The 20,374-nt window shown below is 41.2% G+C and overlaps 1 protein-coding gene across 3 annotated transcripts in view; it reads right to left on the bottom strand.

Moving 5' to 3' along the window:
* Positions 1–20,374, bottom strand: part of RNF43 (ring finger protein 43) — a 64,278-nt gene that overhangs the window by 24,162 nt on the left and 19,742 nt on the right. Inside the window, exon 1 of one of the 3 annotated variants that reach the window (XM_030295028.1) lies at positions 7,173–7,509. The exons of the other annotated variants lie outside the window; for them this stretch is intronic. The gene's annotated coding sequence lies outside the window, so the exon portion shown is untranslated. Of the gene's footprint in view, positions 1–7,172; positions 7,510–20,374 lie in introns of those variants that run through there. 3 annotated transcript variants of the gene reach the window in all.

Here is a 20,374-nt window from a genome sequence, read left to right as displayed (position 1 = left end):
AGAAAAAAAAAAAAAAAAAGAAGACCAGCCAGGACACTGCTCATTACCTAGCAAGGCAGTTTTAGTCTTCCTTGGGTGTACCACAGGCTGTCTTTGCTCCCTCCTGCAGGGAATTCTAGCTGGGGAGATGGCCCCTGAGAGAAAACAGATCCAAATGTACCTGCCTCCTTAGGATGCAAGGTCTCCTAATAAGGAGATGTCACCTGTCCTCTCAGGACACCAGGAGAGAGCCAAGGGAGTTGACTGGTAGGATTCAGGGAGGGTGTGGTTGGGGAGAGCCCCTGAAAACTGGAGGGGCTTAAGGACTGGCTATCTGTGACTTCCTGAAAAGTCAGGAGATGGGATGCCCCTGTTCCAGACACTGCCTTCAGGGGCAAATTAAGAGGAGCCTGAGCTTGCTTTCAGGGTCCAGGCCACTCTGGCTGAGAACTCAGCTTTGCACACATAGTTTCCATGCCTGTGTAAAGACATGAATACTGTCCTTTTAGTGGCATGTGTTATACTTCATATTTTCGGATGGATCTGGTCTCTAGGTCTCTGTCCTCCTCCTTTAACTTATTTGTTCTGATTTTCCCCTCCCTTCTAAAATAGACCTAAGGCTCAAATTCTGACTCCACCATTCACCTGTGTGACCTTGGACAGGTTACCTAGGCTTTCTGAGCCTCATATTCTTCACCTACAGAATGGGATGATTATCATGAAGACTGGAGATAATGGATATAATAAGTACCTAGCACAGAGAACCCGACACTCAATAAGTGCTCATTAAACGGTCATTGTTTTATTATCGTATTTGCAATAATAAAATCCCTCCTTATTGCTGGAAGGGACAAAGACCTTCTTCTGACTGCTACTCCCTTGGCGATTGTCAACAGTGCTTCTGAATGCCAGTGTTCTACAAGGCGCAGTCTGGGACAGCTCATTATCCACGGTCACTTCCCCCCTGTGCTCAGCCCTCCAAACCCCACTGAACAAGCTCTTCCAGTTCTCAGCCCGCCTCCTTCCCATGAAGGAAGCCATGTGATCTCATTACCTCCTCACAAAGGGCATTCCAGGGCTCAACTGAGCCCCAAACTTAATGCTGGTCTTTCTTTATCCACGGCATCTCCTCATCTTGGGGCGTGTGCTTTTGCAAGCAACTCTCTACTGTCTCTTGTTTCCAGCCACCCTCCTCCCCCCCCCCCTGCAATAATCTCTTAGTTCTCTGATTCCACATACGGACCTTCACCCAGGCCTTGGACAGGTAACTTTACTGCCTGCTACAACTTTGCCTTTGTAATCAGGAATACTGGCCAGGCATCAAAGGCACCTTTCCCCCCATTTCCTCTTTTCAGATTTTATAATCCATCTCTCCTATGCAACCTCCATTACCTGAACTTAGAACCACCTGACTCTTATCTCCAGCACCGGGACACACCAGCATCATAAAGTCAAGCTCCTATAGCTCGGGAGTTGGGAAAAACAGAACAGCCTGAAGTTGCTGCTTCCTGCCTGCAGCACTGAAATAGCCTCTGAAGCCCAGTTTGGGCACTTTGTCCTTTTTATTGAAAGAGGCCCAGCTCACATCCGCAGGTTAGGCCCTACTGGTGATTGTTTAGGCTTGGATTTGGAAACCTTGAGACCTCATTCTCTTCCTTACCTCAGCCGGTCACTGTCTTTGGGATGACTGAGTTTCCTACTGAATTAAGTTGGGAGGCTGGGGAAATTGTCAAAAGGAGTTTCCCTTTATTCTGTTAATTTTTTTTTATAAGGAAAATGTATTCCTGCTTGATTGTGTAATTTTTTTAAGGTACGAAGGAAAATAATATTGGTGGGGCTAGAGCAGCACAACCTTGGGCCCCCTGATGAGAGTGGACTGACAGAGAGAGGATGGGTGACAGAGGCCTCCAGTGTTTCTCACTGGATCCAGAAGACCTCCCCAGTGGACAGGTGTGCTGGTGAGCAAGAGTGCTGAGAAGAGAAGGACTGAAATGATGTGCCAGCTTCCAACAGGAAGCAGGGGGACCAAGGCTGAGGGGGGGAAATGAGCTCATCAAAAGTCTAGTCTGAGGCGTTGCATTTTGGAGGCCCTTGGTCTTTGCTGGAATAATGAATAAAATTTCATTTGAATCCAGCTGCCATACAGTTTACAAAGAGATGTGATTTGCTAACAGCTGAGCCTGGTTCATACCTGTAAGGGCCCTTCAACACTTCCTTTTTTACAGATGAGGAACATGAGACTCAAGTCACAGGCTGCCCATGGTTACACAGCTAGTTAAATCCTGGAGGTCTCCAGGATTCAATCCCAGTACCCTGTTTACCCTACCATGCCACCTCCAGGTACATGCAATGGGAGGTATTCTGTGTGGTACAACAAACATTGCTGAGTACTGCGGTGAATGGATGAAAGGCTTCACGACCTCCATTTCTAGAATGCTCAAACTTGAATCATTCTTAGCAACAGGACAGAAGCAAGGTCTGTCTGCTCATTTTCCCTCCAGGCCTAGGCTCTTTCTTCCCGGCAGCCTCAGCTTCCTTCCTCTCTCCTAGGGCCTATCTCATCTCTTCTCCTAGCCACAACAAAGGCAGCCAGATCCAGACACTGCTCAGAGATGCTTTCCCAGTGAATAGTCCATGTTTGTTTAGGATGAGAAAGGTGTGTCCTGAAATTAGAGTTCACAAAAGCTTGGACCCAAATAATGGTCATTCAGCCAGACTGCAATTTCCCTGTCTTGCTCCACATTAAAGACTTCATTCTTCAATTTTAAAATTTACCTATCCTCTGGGGCACCTAGGTGGCTCAGTCGGTTAAGGGTCTGACTTCAGCTCAGGTCATGATCTCAAGGCACATGGGTTCGAGCCCCATGTTGGGCTCTGTGCTGACAATTCAGAGTCTGGAGCCTGCTTCAGATTCTGTGTCTCCCTCTCTCTCTGCCCCTCCCCACTTTTGCTCTGTCTCTCTGTCTCTCAAAAAATAAATGTTAAAAAAAATAAAAAATAAAAAATGTTAAAAAAATTATTAAAAAAAATTCACCCATCCTCATCTCAGATCATATCCAAGCTCCATGATGTAGATGGACCTCATGACCTTAAAATGGTTCCCATGGTGTGGTTTTTCTGCTTGGCATCTATGTATGGGTGGTTCACAGGGTCATAAGCAGAGTCATGGGCAGGAAAAAAAAGGGGAGGAGAAAGAAGAAAGAGCTAACTAAGTTGCTTTTGAAATAAACTGATAATCAGAGAGGAAGCTTATTTGGCAATAATCAGACAGAGAGAAAGAGAAAAATCTCAGCTATTTTTGTCCATTATATTCTCACACAGAAACAGAGTTTGTCCCGACTCAGCCCAGAATGACCTCTAGTTATAGGGGCACCAAGAAGCTAATCAAGAAGTTAGGAACAAAGGAGTGGGAGCCCACTAAATATCATTTTAGTTACATCAGTGCTCTTTAGAAGAAAAGCTATGAAATAGGATACCCAGGTTCTCAGGCCCACAAAGGTCAAGATCTTAGAAGATGCTTCAGGCACGAAGTTTGAACTCCTTTCCTCCACCAGGTTAGGATCTCAGGGATCAAACCTGCAAGACTCCTATACAAAGATGTCCTGAAATATCAGCTGAATTCTGCTGCTCAGTTAGTGACCACTGTCCCAGGGAGATCCTACCACCTTCACTGACCTCCATCCTATAGGAAGCACCACTTGAGGTCCCTCATTTACCTAAGTCTTGTTAAAAGAGGTCATCTGCAGAAAAGCTGAGGTCTTGTCACAGGTGGCAGTATTGCTAGGGCAATACTTGCCGTCAAATTTCCAGGATAAGGGGCTCTAGAGGCTTTGGCTAGAGCCCCTCCTAGGGATGGCCTTAACTCTTAACTCTACAGTAGTTAACTGCACTCCCACAAGTGCTCCAACTGAACCCAATGTGCTACTTGCAAACAGCCTTGACACAGTCTGCTTTATGATTTTGCTGTTCTTGTTGCAGCCAAACTCATGCCAGAGATGATGGTAGGAATTTAGAAATCTGCTGGAAGCAGTGTTAGTATTATTGTTTTTAAGTAATTATTGACGTTAAGATTTTAATGCTGAAAAGACCAAAGACTAAAACCAGACAGCCCTTGTGAAAAAAGACCAAATAAATTAAATTTGAGGAAATCAGGTTATTTATTTAAATATGCCAGAGGCATATCACGACTACCAGTAGAACTACCCAAGTATTTCTACGTTTGGTGAGTTTAACACAAGAGTGTGAAATAGATAAATTAATCTGGTTATTTCACACATTCTGTGTCTTTCAGGCTAGTCTCCTGCTCAGGGGTTGTAGGGATTTCAAGTTACCCTGCACACTCTGTTCCAGTCATCTATGACTGGCTGGCTGTGGTGCTTATGAGTCCTTTAAGGGCAGATATTGTATCCAGATGGGCCAATTCAACTAAATCTATGCTCAGATTTTAATTGCCACATTGTGAGTGGTGATGGGAAGTTATGGCATTTGCTTGGCTGATCCCAGGCCCCAGCTCCTGGGCAGCTAACACACAAGACTGCATTTACATTGGAAAGGGGAAGGGGGAGGGGTGGAGCATGGGCCTAGTTGTACTTAGAAATTACATTAGGAGGGGAAGGACAAAATTATTCAAGCCACCAGCCAACTCAGATGCCCAGAGTCTCTCCTCAGAAGCCACTGGGGGTTGAGACCAGGCCAAGGAGGCTTCTGTTCAGAAGAGGCAACAGTCAGAAGAGGCTTGTGTTGGAGACAACCCAAAGGCTCCAGCCTGACTGCTGACAGCCCTTTGACCACAGCTCTGAATCCTTGTCCATGGGGTGGCCCTGGGGAAGAGGCCTGCTTTGGGGGGACTGTTTAATGATTTGCCAGCAAAGAGCAAGGCAAACAGACTGCTGGCAGCTTCCTGGATGCAACAGGAGAGTAGATTTTTATTCCCACCCATGGTGTAGCCTTCCAGGCAGGAGATAAAAGAAAAAGCGAAAGATGGTGTAGCAAGAGCCTAGAAGAGATTGCCTTTTGGAGCTCAGCACTTCACTGGGTCTCCGTGGATAGTGCCTGGATACCTTGGCATCGGTGCCAGTTGGTATTTCCATCCTCTGAATATTTTAGTAGTTTCTTTTTTTTCCCCACAAATATTTTATTTTTAAGTAATCTCTATGAGCAACACAGGGCTTGAACTCACGACCCCAAGATCAAAAGTCACGTGCTTTTCTGACTGGGCCAGCCAGGCGCCCCTATTTTAGTAATTCCTTTTTTTTTGAATATTTATTTTGAGAGACAGCATAAACAGAGGGAGGGGCAGAGAGAGAATCTCAAGCAGGCTCCACTCTATCAGTACAGAGGCCAATGTGGGACTCGATCTCACAAACCACAAAATCATGACCCGAGCCAAAATTCAGAGTCGGATGCTTAACCACCTGAGCCAGCCAGGCACCCCTAGTAATTCCTAATAGCAGCATCTCCTGGGCTCCTAAGAACTAAAGAGCAAGATATGTAAGTAGCCTCTTATGGCAGGGTTCTAGGAGTTAAAGAGAATGAAACCAGAAAAACACTGTCTTGGCCTTTAACAAATCTTTAAAAAAAAATTTATGAGCTGGGAAAGTAGTTTGGTTCTTTGATAAATTCCTTTTACTTTCTTCTCATGGGCCTTTCCCTATCTCCTTGGTTCCGCATAGAAAAGAAAAATGGCACCTCCCCTTCCCCTGGGCGCCAAAGAGTCCAACGTCTAAGTCCTACAGCTCTCCCCCTCTTTTTCCCCTCAACCTTCCAGCCTAGTCTTCTCTACTCTTCCTACTGGGCTTTAAGTCCCCAGAATTAAACAATTTCCCCCATTGTTCCCCTAAAGTGTTATATTCCAAATTCTTCTTCTTCTTTTCTGTGAATGTTTACTTTTGGGAGAGAAAGAGAGAGGGGGGGAGGGAGGGAGGGGCAGAGAGAGATGGACAGAGGATGGATCGGAAGCAGGCTCTGTGCTGACAGCAGAGAGCCCGATGCGAGGCTCAAACTCACAACCCATGAGATCATGACCTGAGCCAAAGCTGGACGCTCAACTGACTGAGCCACCCAGGGACCCCAGATTTATTCAAAATTCTTAAATGACACTTAACGTCTTACAGTTGTATCAGTAGAGTGCCTGATTCTTAGATTTCAATAAAATATTAGTCCTTTCCTCCTCCCTCTAACGTAGATCCTGAGCTACTTCAAGTCAGGGACTAGGCCTTATTCATCACTTAGCAGAATGCCAGGCACACAGATGTGAAGAAAAAAAATGCATGCATGTTGAATAAACAGATGTGAGGTCAAATAAATTTGGTGGTTGCTTTGTCATTTGATCAGGATATGCTCATTTTTAGATTTTGGCTTTCTCTTCAAAAACCTTCTGTATACTCCCTATAAGTTAAAGTTTTAAAGTCAGCTTTTATAGTATTTTTACCTCTTAGCAAGGGAGAGGTCACTTCCCTTTTGTATCACACCTAAATCTCCTCCATAACCTTGAACAAAACTCACTTCTTTCAGGAAAACCTTCCTGCTTAATAACCCATCCTCAGTTATTCTTTTATTGTCTTCCCTCAGTATCAATGTGCTGAGTTGAGCATAAGCCTTAAGGGAGAGAAAGCAGCCCCCCTGCCAAAAAAGGGAAAGGGCTACTGCTTTCAAGAGACTAAAGCCAAACTGTAAATCTACAGCCATGCATACACATGTGCACACACACAAGCGGCTCAAGCCCATTTGTCCAACAACACACAGGGAATGTACATTCACAGGTCACAGCACATACATACTGAGCAAATGTAGAACGAATGGGCAGACCAACTTATTCTCGTGCTTTGTTTTCGAAGTGTTCTCTTGTCCTTTGGGCCCTTCTGCCTAATCTCCCAGATCTGATGGGAAGCTCCTTCAGGATAGGAACCGTTTAGAAACCATTAAAAACAGTTTTATTTATTTTTTATCCCTATAGTGTTGATTCAAAGAAACTCTTAGGCCGCCACACTGGCCTTAGGCCATGGTGTTGGCTGAGTGTCTCTGGTGAACTTCAGTTCCTACCAAGATTTTATGAGGACCCAGGCAAGTGATCTGCATGGAAAAGGTCTGGAAAAACTCAGAGTTGATTAACTCCCAATAGTACTCCATATTTTTTCTGAGTGGGTCAGATTAACATTAAATGAAGTAACATATTTAAATAACATTTTTCTTACCTTAAATGAAATGAGAGATGAATTATATTTCTTTCCTCCATCCTTAAATTCTTTAGGGTTGAAGTGTCTGAAGCCCGAATTTTAAAGACTTCAGTTGAGGAGCCACATGGGTTTCAGCTTCCCCGCAGCCTGCTCAGCCCTCCAGCCTGCTCTGGTCCTGAGGACGTAAGAGGGCCACCCCACGCCAAGTGTGGTCGTATGTTCAAATATTCCAAACATCCCTTGACTTGCTCTTTGTGAACTATGAGTTCTTTGTTACTTCCTAATTGCTCAAACCTCTTTATTTTTCTTGCTAAGCGCAGATGGTGAGAGATATGAAAAGATAATCAAAGTGCTGATAAATGGAAGAAGAGTCTTCTCAGTTATCAGGTTGGCTCTGTGGAACAGAAGTTCCTGTTTGCACTTCTCAGGACATTCGGAGAGATGCCATCACCAGACCCAGTGGGTAAGGGAAGTACTTGGAGGGTCAGGAGGGAGGGGAGCCAGACTCCTGAGTTGAGAGTTCACAGGGCAATGAGGATCAATAACAGCACTTCTGATTTGTAGCCGTTATCAAGGTACAAAGCAACACTACCCTTTGTCCTTTTATTTTTACTTTGCTAATGGAATCATTCGCCCTGAATTAAGACTATTATCGGCTTTGATGTTGCGCTGTATATTAGCAAAGTGCTTTACAATCCTTCATTAGCTCTCTTATTCTCCCTTTATTAGTACCACCCATTTCACAAATTAGGTTGAAGAGACAACACAACGCATATTAGGCTTGCAACCAGGAACCCTGAATTCTGGGCATGGATTTCATGTACTAAATATAACAAGAGGAGATGTTGCTGACCATAGAAAGAGTCACAGAGTAAAGGAATAAAAGCATCAAAATTATAAAAGCCTTCTTGGGAAATAAACGTCAAGACCTGAAACTTTTACTTTATTTTGCCAGCAGTAAAACTGAGAGCTCTCACGAGTTTAAATGTGATCACCAAACACATCTTTAATAGGGAAACAGTTCTGGTTGACTAATTTCCTCCATAACAGAATTGAAAGAGAAAGGAAAAAAGAATATATCTGAACCTAGTGGTGCCAGTTCCCCAAGAAAAGGGATTGACACTAAAGCAAGACAAATATCGCTGACTTAACTTCTGACTTGTGGAATATCCCTTCTTGACACACTCCCTACTGCTATTCCTGACCTAATGCTGTTCTAGTTCTTCCACTTCTCTGACTGTCCCTCATTTGTTTGTTGCCTCTGCCTTCCTCTTTTCTTCTTCCTTTCATTAAATATAAGCATATGTTCTCTGATTTCTATTACCTTTTTTCTGGGGTTCTTATTCATTCTAATATCTTCAATGCTAATTCCAAAATTTGTTTCCTAAGTCCAGTTATCCTGCACTATAAAATGCCTGCCATACATTATTTCTTTGAAGTCTTTCTGGTACTTCAAACTCCAATAATACCAAACCTACATATCATCTTCTTCCTGCACTCCACCTTAAACCAATAACCTCTCGTACCTCATCTGTTTTTGTTAGTGGTACTGTCATTAGAGACCCAGGCCGAGCACCTCAGAGTCATTATGACCCCCCCCCATCCTGCATCCAATCACTTAAACTCCTCTTTGGAGACCTACCTCTCTATGTCCCTGGAGTCTGAACCATTACAATAGGCTTCTGACTAGTCTCCAGTCTCTCAACGTTCTAAAGCTCTCCATGTATCTTTGCAAGAGCAATCCTCCTAAATACGGCACCAATCATATTGTTGTCCTACTCAAATACCATCAGTGACTCTCCACTGCCTTCTGAATTAAATCCCAAGCTCCTTAGCCTATCAAATCAAGGCTTCAGACCTCTCTGCCCTGGCTTTGGAATCAGAACACCTGGTTTCACATTTTGGCTCTGTCACTTGAAAAATGTGTGTAACTTTGAGTGGGGAGGCTAACCTCTTGAGTCTCGGTTTCTTTATGGATAAAAAAAAATTCAGATACCACTACCTACCCAAGAAGATCATCCTAGAGATTAAACAACATATTTAAAGTACCAGCATCTCTTGCACTTAAAAAGTATTAATTCCTTCCTCTTCCCCTCTGCCTTTTCAACTTTATCTCCACTTCTCTCCTAAATGTACCATACTGCTTATCCAAACCAAACTGTCTTACTCTTCTCTCATGTTCTCTTGGAATGCCTTACTCCTATCCTGTCACTTTTTAAAATGCTACTTATTATCATTCAAGGCAGCGTGCTTTTCTGTTTGTTCATTTTGTTGTGCTGTGTTTTGTTTAAGAGAGAGCGTGAGCAGGGGAGGGGCAGAGAGAGAGGGGGACAGAGGGTCCAAAGCGGGCTCTGAGCTAACAGCAGTGAGCCCAATGTGGGGCTCGAACTCACGAACCATGAGATTCAAGGGCATGTTTATATGCTACTTCTTTCATGAAGAATCTCTTTTTCCTCTGAAATGTCTCAATCACCTTGCTTGTATTTATTGTGTGGCACTTTTCACCTTCTGCTTTACATCCTTATCTACTAAATGGAGGGCAGAGATTTCTTTCTCTCCCACACAGTACAATGCCCTAACAATAGCAGGCAACCAGTAAATGCATGCTGAATTCACATTGAAAGCTTGTGCTTTTGGTCTCCCCAGAGTCCATTTGTTTGTGATTCATACTTCACACTGAGAACTCTTTAGAAACAGTCTCTGGCGGGATATCAGAATTTCAAACAACTTTAACAGAGAAGCTGAGTCAGTCTAGGATTAAGTTCAGTCCTAGTTCAGCCAACAGGAATTGTCTGGACCCTTTCCTGATTAAGATAGCATAATTTAGTAATTTGTGAGCTACAGAGCTCATTTGAATAAATTCAGATGAGAACATATCTGAGGAATAGGCAAGCAAAAATGCATGATACCTATAAAAACCAACCACTATTAGGTTGACAATGGCAATGACTTCACTGGTATAGGCAAAAGTCCCCAAAAGCCATCTGGTTTCACAGGTTTTGACTGTGGCTCAGCTACAAGGTATACCTTATTCTGGCTTTCATCCAATCCATTTCCTCTTGGTCCAGTTAGCAAATGGGTGGGTAATTATATGACATCAGCCACCATGGAGTGGCTGGAACATAAGGTGGCTTCATGGTGCCATATAATGCGGTCACCAAGTTTCTGAATCACCAAACACAGATGCGTCGACTCTTCCCCCCCACCACACCCCCCACTCTATAAAAATCACCCTATCTGATATTGCTGTTGACACAGTGACTACACTTAGGTCCTGGGCACTTTCTTTTGCTTCTTCATAGTGTTTGTTCGGGTGGGTACTTCCATGTAGCCTATAAATGAGTACTCACAGTGCGGGAGTAATCACCCAGTCACCAGGCCATGCTTTTGCCTTTAGGTAGGCTTACTTCAGAAAGTAACAGCATATCTAATTGCGGAGTCCACACCTACATGAAATGCTTCAGAGGCTGAACTCCCTTCCTAGCAAAATACCTAACTAGCAGAGTTGCTGTCTGGCACTAAGTTTGATTCTTAGCCTGGACACTATCAGGCCTATTTCTGGAGCCATCTTTTTCACTAAAATAGCAGCTGCTACAATTTCTTCCCAAACTCTTTGTTACAGGGAAGATCAATAGCTTCCAAATGTTCCTTGTCAAGATATGCACAGTCACACAATGTTGCTATTGAGTGGATGCGGGATGGGTACACATGGAGTCTTGCCCCATGGGCACATCAGAATGGGCCTGAAATATGGCCTCTTAGTTGGCAAGTGTTTGATGAACATCAAAATTATGTTTGATCCAGCCCAGGGGTTATAGTCTTATTAGGGAGATAACACATAAACACAACTAAATGGTGACATAAAATGATGTATGACCAAGTATCACATTGTGTGGTATAGCCCATAGGTCCTGTGGGTTTTGTGGAGGAGATGAATTAAGCTAGCCCCTAAGGAATTTGAATTTGGGGATTCAGGATTTGAATAAGAGAAGAATAACCACATATGTAAAATAAGCAGGATCTGATCCACAGGATCTGTCTAATGGATTTTGGGAAATTCCCAGCTACAGCCTTGAGAAAACACATGGGGCCAAGTGAGAGGAAAAGCGGGGTTCTTGACCAGTCTCTCGCAAGTCTTCAAAGTAAGAAGACTTATGTAACTAAAAAATAGACCGGCAGAGATAGTTTAGATAGCTGAGGTAGGGTCAAATTGTGAAAGCCACTGAATGCTGAGATAAGAGCCAGACCTTGCTGGCATACGAGAAAAAGGAACCACTCTGGATTCTTAAGCAAGGGGATCTCATGATCAAAACAGTATTTTAAACACAATTTAGTATCAGAATAAAAACTATAATGGGATGAAAAGAAAACTGGTGGTAGGAAAACCAGTTAGAGAGCTGTTCCAGAATCTAGCATAACATGATGAGAGCTTGAACCCTGGTGGCAACAGTTAGAAGGTGAAAGGATGAATCACAGAAATCACGAAGGAAATGTAGAAAGTACTTGCTGACACACTGAACCACAAGAATAAAAGAGTTAAAGGTTCTAAACCTGGAGAACTGGCGGCAGGTAGAAGGGGAGTTGCATCAATCCAAAGATGGACATTGGAAAAAGAAATTAATTTTGCACAGAAGAAAATGAATTCATTCTAATTCTGAATTAGAGATGAACATTTAAATCCTATAGGCGATTTGAAATAAGAATCAGAGTTTGAGTGAAAAGACAGGACTAGAGACACAAATTTGCCAAATACTGTTTACATCTTTCAGATATAGTACTATGGATATAATATTGTAAATACTAAATTTAATGCATGAAAACACTTAGGAAAAGTTAAAACGGCTACGTAAGTGAATCCAATTAAAAAGTAGAGCTTGTGGTTGTTGGTTCACTTGAACTATTCCCACTGCAAGAAATCCAGAAGAGATGATGCTGTGTAGCCTGCCACACTAGAATGAGATTCCACTCACTTAGCTTCTAATATCATCTAATGTATGACCTAAAAGGTTCTATAGTTCAGGGCAGTGGAGAGAAGAAAAACGAGAACTCCTAAAGGCAAAGCAACCTTGGAATCTCCTCTTTGAGGATGATACAGAAACCAATCAAAAGCATTGGGTTTCATTCTCCTTATGTCATATTGCTACTTCTATAGCCCAGCTAGTAGTTTTTCTAAAAGTAAGCTCCCACCAGCTACCTGCTGCTTAAAAGTCAAAAAGCGTCTGCCAGGTGCCTATAGGTAAATGATATAGCCTTCACACCACTTACTCTCTGCAAGTAGGACAAATTCTCTCATAACTAAGGGTTCACTTTTGGATATTAAAGCCACAGCCACTTCAATGCAAGCTGTATGCTGTGCCCTATGAAGGCAGCTGATATCTGTTAAAGTCTTCATGGTTATAAAGTAGGCAGTAACCTAGAACAGTGGATCTCAAAATTTGGTCCTTGAGACCCAGCAGCATCAATATCAGCTGGGAATGTGTTAGAAATCCAAGTTTTCAGGCCTCACCTTCAGACATATTGAATCAGAAACTGCAAGTAGGGCCCAGCAATCTGTATTTTAACAAGCCTTATTTTATTTTATTTTATTTTATTTTATTTTATTTTAACTTTATTTCATTTCATTTCATTACATTTCATTTCATTTCATTTCATTTCATTTCATTTTATATACAGAGAGGGGGCATGAGAAGAAGAGAATATCTTAAGCAGGCTCCACACTCAGCATGGACCCTGACCCAGGGCTCAATACCACGACCCTGGGATCATGACCTGAGCCGAAATCAAGAGTCGGATGCTCAAATGACTAAGCCACACAAGCATCCCAACAGGTCTTCTAAAACTGATTCTGATATACATTAAAATCTGTGAAGCACTGATCTAGAGGGACCAAAATAATTCTAGGAAGTTTCCGTACTACACACATAAGGAAAACGATGAAGATGGGAAGTCAAAATTTAAGAATGATCATTTCCCAAAAAACAGACTATATTCAGGTAGAAGAGCAGGGACTTCCTCCATTATTTCCCTGTCATATTAAACCTGTAAATGACCTCAGAATTAAGCAGGGCATTGAATTGGGTGGATCAGATAGCAAGCCACAAAACTTCCTTGTAGAAATACCTTATAAATTTTGTATTTCTGCAATTCTACTGTATAAATGTGATTTAACACATCTTTTCCAATAACCACCCTCTTATTTACCATGAACAAATAAAAATGCTGAGCAAATGGTAAAGAAACTTGGTTTCGTTTTCTCTATTGTTTTCTTCCAAAGGATTTGATTTCTTTCCCTTTCTTTCTTTCTTTCTTTCTTTCTTCTTTCTTTCTTTAATATTGAGCTGCTTTTTTTCTAGGAAGTAGGGGAAAGTGTTAGTCATCCTAGATAACAGAAAATGTTCATCATCCAAGATTGGGAAATCAGAAGCAGAGAACATCCACAAGCCATGACTTCTCTTTTATTTTATCTGTGCTTCCCTCCCCTAAAGCTACATTCAGAAACAGTAAAGAAAATTTGGATGGTAAGTCAGAAGCAAACCCCCAAATATGTATAGGAGATGAAAAGGTGATCCAGAAAGCTGAGCAAAACAGAAAATAAAAGGCGCGACATCAGAGCTTTCTAACTAATTAAGTCGTGAGGGCCCCAGTCAAGCTGACTATACAATACACCACCCTGGCTTTTTTTTGGAAGAACATTTCATGGCTCTATCATCTTCCTTCAGTTGAAGTAAATAAGGCAAATGTTAAGACACTGTTTTGTAGAGAAAAAGAGTCTAGTTGCTTTACACTTGGGATTCTGGTGTAAAGGGCAAAATCTGGAGCTTTGGTGCTCACCTTGAATATAATGAGTGTAGGGTTTTATTTCTCTTGTCTACTTAAAACCTATGGCCTAATCTAAATTTTGCTCCTGTGTTATGGAGAACAAACTGCTTCAGCAACAATACCCTAAAAACTAATGTAAATATCTTCAAAAATATTCATTAGGAAAGGGCCTTCCACAATTAAGATGCTTAGAATAAGTTGTGCTTGATTTTCCTGCACCATCTTTCGGTACCAGAATACCACAGGGGAAGGCAGGTCTCATAAACTCTGCTTCTGCAAAATTCTATTCATCAGAAAAATTCTAAAAGAGGCTTAATGATTCCATTTACTATTTGCCTGGAACGCTCAAAATGTGGCTAGCAAAATGAGCAATTTAATGGAAAAGGCAAAAGAAAATTGATGAGAAACATGAAAGAAAATAAACTAATAAAAAGAAAAGTACTGAAAAAAACCTGTCATAGAATTGGAAGGGAGTTTCCCTAATCACTCCTGCCCATGTTGCTGTTCTTTCTCCTTTCTGTAAACTCCCACAGAAACTCACTGTACACCTTAGTTGGCACTTATTATAAACTCCCATGGTGGTAGTTATCTCTAGTATATATCTAGTATTATCTTAAGGTCTCAATTAGTAAGCACCTTGAGGGCAGGATGTCTGTTATCTTATGCTCCTTTGGGCCCTCTCCAGGGCCCAGCATTGTGCCTTTTACCTAGGGTCTAGTAATACTGAATAACTGTAAAGCTAATTCAAGGTATGGGGTATACTGAGGACCAAAGTTGGATTCAATTTGGAGCAAAGGGGAAAAAATAAAAAGGTAAATGGTGAGGTTGTAAAGGTTTCAGAACACGAATATGGGTAGGAAAATTGAGCTGAAGAATGAAATTTCCAATCCCAGATGATAATTCCTTCCCCCTAATTATTTCTGGTCAGGATTTTCTTTTTTTCTTTTTTCTTTCTAGCATCAGCCAGGTGAAGAACAAAAGGAAATTAATGATTTAGTTACTGCTCCAATGCTGAACGTTTGGAAGTCAGTCAGTCGGAGCAGGCTCCATTGTATGTCCCTGCATGTCTCGGACCTTGGTGGCTGTGCATAGAGCACTATGGTTCCAATCGCCACAGTAGGGGCCAATGTTGGACGCCTGGCTTCTAAGCAAGAGAGATGAAAGGCTTCTTCTAATGTAATAACTGACGGCCTCTCAGTGCCATTTGAACTGTTTACAGACTGAGTTAACGATTACAGGCTATGTGTATCTTGGCCAGGTGCCCGAAATTCTTACCCACCCGTCAGATATTATCAAAGAACCCTTCCATGCCTGGCTGGAGTCCTTCCAAAGCACCTCACAGAGATGCCGACACAAAAGGAGGAGTGTTCAGAATGTGCTCTCTCTCCTGAGGCCAGGGCAAGAAAGTTAGAATATCAGGCATGAATTAGGTGCTGAGGGGCAGAGTTTCCAGGACTGCTCAGGACTGGGGAAAGGGTCAAGGTCAGCACGGAGTCCAGAAGAACCAGATTCCTCTCTAAGCCGTTTAGGAGGTGTAGGTAAGAGTCTTCACAGCTGGCATCTAGAGGTTGATTAGAGTAGGGAAATAAGACCCTTGAAATGAAGCAGAAATCTGCACCTACCACAGGACACAGAAGCCCCTAAGACATTAGATCTGTAAGGCTGGCTTTCCTATGGGGCAGCATACAGAGGGTGGATGGAAGTATATTGCTTTTTCTGAGAGTAATATACAAGCTGAAAAAGAACATCATCTCAAGACTAAGAAAGAATAAGAGATTTCAAAAATGACAGTAAATAAAGTTAAAGGGAGCTATAAAGACACCTCTACTGAGGTGAGTCCCAAGAGACAAAATGGCAGCTGTTTGAACATTAGCAAAGTGTTTTTCATACAAATACATACAACTACTAATTATGAGATATAATGGAAAACTGGCTAGCTTATAACTGAAAAATAGACTTAACACCAAGAATGCCAGAAAAGCTTTCTGGAAGCAGCAAATATTAAAGAGAACTCAAAGCCAGTGAACACCAAGTCTAGTTATTATTTAACTATATACTAGCTTATGGACTCCAAAGAAAGACAGTAGGAATTTCTACTATTTCTTTATTAAGTAACTATTGGCCCCTGAACACATTTGAAAGTGGAATAAATGGCAGTTTCTACAACTAAGCCTTATAAATCTAAAGTCAATACATAAGACAGTTGCACATTCACTCCAGAACTACCATCATTACTACAACTCTCTCAAAGGGAATACATATCTTCAAAATCTAAGGAAGGGTTATATGGGTGTTTTTTTTTTTATTTCCATACATGGCCTGATGAGGGAACAGACATCATATAACTTATCACAAAATACTCTCGCAAGAAAATTTGGAGACAGTGCATGCAATTCATATTCTTCTATTCATACGTAAATATAGTCATCATTATTACATTGTGTTTCCTTGAATTTCCTTTGCAGCCTCAACTAGATACGGTTGTTTTATCCTCCTGTCCTAACTTGCTGAGCAATGTTGCTATTATGAAGCAACTAGTGACCCACCCTGTGTGGTAGGGGATAGGCCATCATGTTAGACTATCTACCTTGAGGTGGAGGCAAACGTGACGTGACTATTTTGATTGCGGTGTAGATTAGGAAATTGACCTGATTTTTGAGATTCGTTGTAATATTTGTATTTTCTACAACAGGCCATAACCCATGTGCATTTACTTGCACAAAACTTGAATAGAAACACAATTAGGTGTTGTTGAGTTGCTTCAAAAAGCACCTCCAATATTCTCTAGACTCCTATCTAATGGGGATACTTTTCTCTCCTGGGGTAAGATTAGATGGAGTTCCATTTTATTTTTAGAATACAAAAAAAAAAGAATACAAATAAAAATATTGTTTGCACAGAAATCATAGAAACAATATGACCCAGTGAGTGGTAAGCTTGAGGGGTAAAATTACAAAAGTAAATCCTATCAGTTGGTGTTGAATTTTATGAGGAAATTCCAGATAATCTCATAGAATATGGCTCCATACTCTTCTAGAAAATAGCCTCAAAGAAGGAAGAGAACATGCTTCTAGCCTCTCTATGTAGGTAGTTACCAATGACTTGATATCAGATAGAATAAAAAATCAATGCACTGGATATTGCACAAATGAAAAGAAATAATTTAGAAAATTGTTAGGGAAACAGAAGAAGTCACACAAACAAGAACTCAGAGGATGATGCTATTGCAGTTTTTAATATGCAGAAACAAGATAGTTCAACAATTCTCCTTATACGGCATGGAAGAGAGTACACCTGCAGTACTTACTCTGTACTGCTTACAGCCCTTGCTTTGTAAAAGAGAGGAATACCCAAGAAGTTCAAAGCAGGCCAACAAAAGGGTAGAAGGACTTGAGGAGATGATTCCCAGGGAAGGATAAGAGCCACCAGATGAACACTTTAGAGGATACCAGGAAGGCTGTAGTGTCACCTCTCTAGTAATTGGACTGCTCCAGATGCACTGGTTCTACTGGAACAGCAGCTGTGTCTTTCAATTTTAGGAGTCTTGGGGGTGGGGGGATGACCCTCTTTCATCCTCCCAACTCCTTTCACCTTCAGGGTTGTGAAAATCTGTGGAAGCACAACGGTTCGGCTATTTTACAGATATTCCACCTTATCTAGAAAGCTGAAACTCCACCACAGGGTTCTCCAAAGTGGGGCATGGTGCTGTGCAGGCAAGTATATCAAGAAGAAAACAAAGTTCTTTATCAGTTTTCCATATAATAGGTTTACTTGCACAGATTGACAATATATGGAAAATAGATAAGAAACACTGATTTCCTTCTTCACAAGATTACTACTACAACCTCCATGCCTTCACTACTTAGCAAAACTAGCAAATATTAAATAGGATCTGAAATTCCTTTGAGTAAAAATATAAGGTAAAAGCTCTGAGGCAGCCAAATGGTCTGTCATAGCATGACCTATCTATCCAAAGATTATGGAAACGGTATTGTCAATATGAGGCAATATAATGTGTTGGTAGGTTCCTAGTTTCAACATACACATGACTCAACTATTTCTGATCAGAGCTCTGGGTCCATGCATGGTAAGATGCACCCAAACCTACTATCATAGCAATACCATGAAGTTATCCCTTCTTCATGAAAGATAGTTTATTATTGTGTACACTTGAACTCCTAGAGATATCCACAGTTCCCTGACAAGTAAATCTATTATGGCAATGAAATCAGAAAGCTATGAAACACAAATATCTGAGAAATATTCTTTTGGAAGAAAGATCATGTAACTTAGTCCCTCACCATAAATATCAAGTATTAAACAAACTCAAAAAAAAAAAAAAAAAGATTAGACCGGTTCTGCAGCTTGAGAAAGAAAAGAAATGTGGTTTCTCTAGCTAAAAGTTTTCTAGATGATTCAGGAACTGCTGCTTAGAAGCTACTTTCTAAATAAACTGCAAAGGGATGACTATAAACATTTCATCAACATATTATAAGAAAATTCTCTAGGAAGCTGCTTTATCATTAAGGATAGAGAAAACCACAGATACTGTGATTTCAATTCTTCTCTTTCATTTTCTGTATTTTGTAATTTTCTCTAAAATCTGAGCTTTCATTTGGTAGGGAGGAAAAAAGGATTTTTTTTCTGATGGGAAGACATTGCTGTCAGCATGAATGTAATCTGATGTGCAGCTGTCTGTTAATGCTGCCTGCAGAAAACTATCTCCAGAGGAACAATAGCAGCAACACACCAATTTATTAGACAAAATTATGAGTGAACCTATACGGTGAGTCGGGTGCAGTACATGGCATACAGAGAAACAGGCCTGGTTGTCAAAATCCCAAACTAAGTAAGACCAACATGATATGGAGGATACAAAAGTGATAGCAAATTTTCATAGTGAGAAGAGACATTTGATTTGACAGTGGGCACAGATTCTTTAATGACCCCAAAATGAAAATGAGAGAAAAGAAACAGGACCATTATGTAGATAAAAATTCTTAAGGAGATAGTCAACAAGAAAGAGAAGAAAGTCAACCCCAATATCCTGAATCTGAGACAAGGCTGAAACAAAGCAAAAGACACCACTTTGGGGTTAGAATTGATTGTTTTCTGCTAGGTAAATTTAACTGAAAGACAGGTATCAGGGAAAAAGGGACACAGAGGGGGACTGTCCTAAGGTTATCCATTTTGCCTGTGACCATCCTCTCAATAGGAAAAATTTCAAAAGCCACATAAGTAATTTGCCTTTAGGGTCTCCAAAGGCAACTGTTTTCAGAGACTGGTCTAAGGTTCGCATAGAGGAAGAAGCTTCCTATAAAGGATGGAAAATAAGTATTTAGAATATATACATGTATTCTATATTCCATATACATGTTCTATATATAATATAAATAACATATTCTCTATAGAGCATATACAATATGTCATTTATAAGGGTGCCTGGGTGGCTTGGTGGGTTAAGTATCAGACTTCGGCTCAGGTCATGATCTTATGCTTCATAAGTTTGAGCCCAGCATCAGGCTCTGTGCTGACAGCTCAGAGCCTGGAGCCAGCTTCAGATTCTGTGTCTCCCTCTCTCTCTGCCCCTCCCCCACTCACGCTCTTTCTGTCAAAAATAAACATTAAAAAATATATTTAAAAAGATAAGACTGTAAATAACATTTAAAAAATATGTCATTTATAAGTATATCTAATACATATTATTCATTCTAATCTAAACACTCATCTTCAATTCTTCAAGTGTATATACACATAAACACATATTTACCATTATTAGTAGTTTCAGGGTGGCTAAACATGCTGTTAATTTCAAATAATTTTATATTTTAATTTTATTTATTTTTGAGGGAGTGTGCGCACGTGTGTGCGCATACACCCACGCACACACACTCGCGCCTACGCGCGCGCGCGCACACACACACACACACACACACACACACACGACGGGGAGGGGCAAAGAGAGAAGGGGACAGAGGATCTGAAGGAGCCTCTGCCCTGACAGCCCCATGCAGGGCTTGATGTGGGGCTGGAACTCACAAACCATGATATCATGACCTGAGCTGAAGTCAGACACTTATCCCACTGAGCCACCCAGGTACCCCAATTTCAAATAATTTTATATTAGTGGTTGGCATAATGTATACCATCCTCATATCCAATTTCCTATAGAATTTGTTGAGTTTCCTTTGGTTCTGATGCAAATATTCAATTCTTTTTTCTACATTTCTTTGGCAAAAGCTAAGCTTAGAAATACAAAAACCTGTGTGTGTATAGATGCATAAATTGGGGTGGGGATTGAAAAAAAACCAAACTCAACTGAAAAAATTGAGGGGAAAATATATGTGTGTGTATAACCATTTTAAATCTAAAACAAAAAACCCCAACTCATCAACTAGGGT

This window comes from Lynx canadensis, chromosome E1, assembly GCF_007474595.2.
Source record: "Lynx canadensis isolate LIC74 chromosome E1, mLynCan4.pri.v2, whole genome shotgun sequence".
In the NCBI taxonomy this organism is placed as follows: Eukaryota; Metazoa; Chordata; class Mammalia; order Carnivora; family Felidae; genus Lynx; species Lynx canadensis.
Note: the sequence above shows the minus strand (reverse complement) of the source record. Positions and strands in the feature narration are given on the sequence as shown.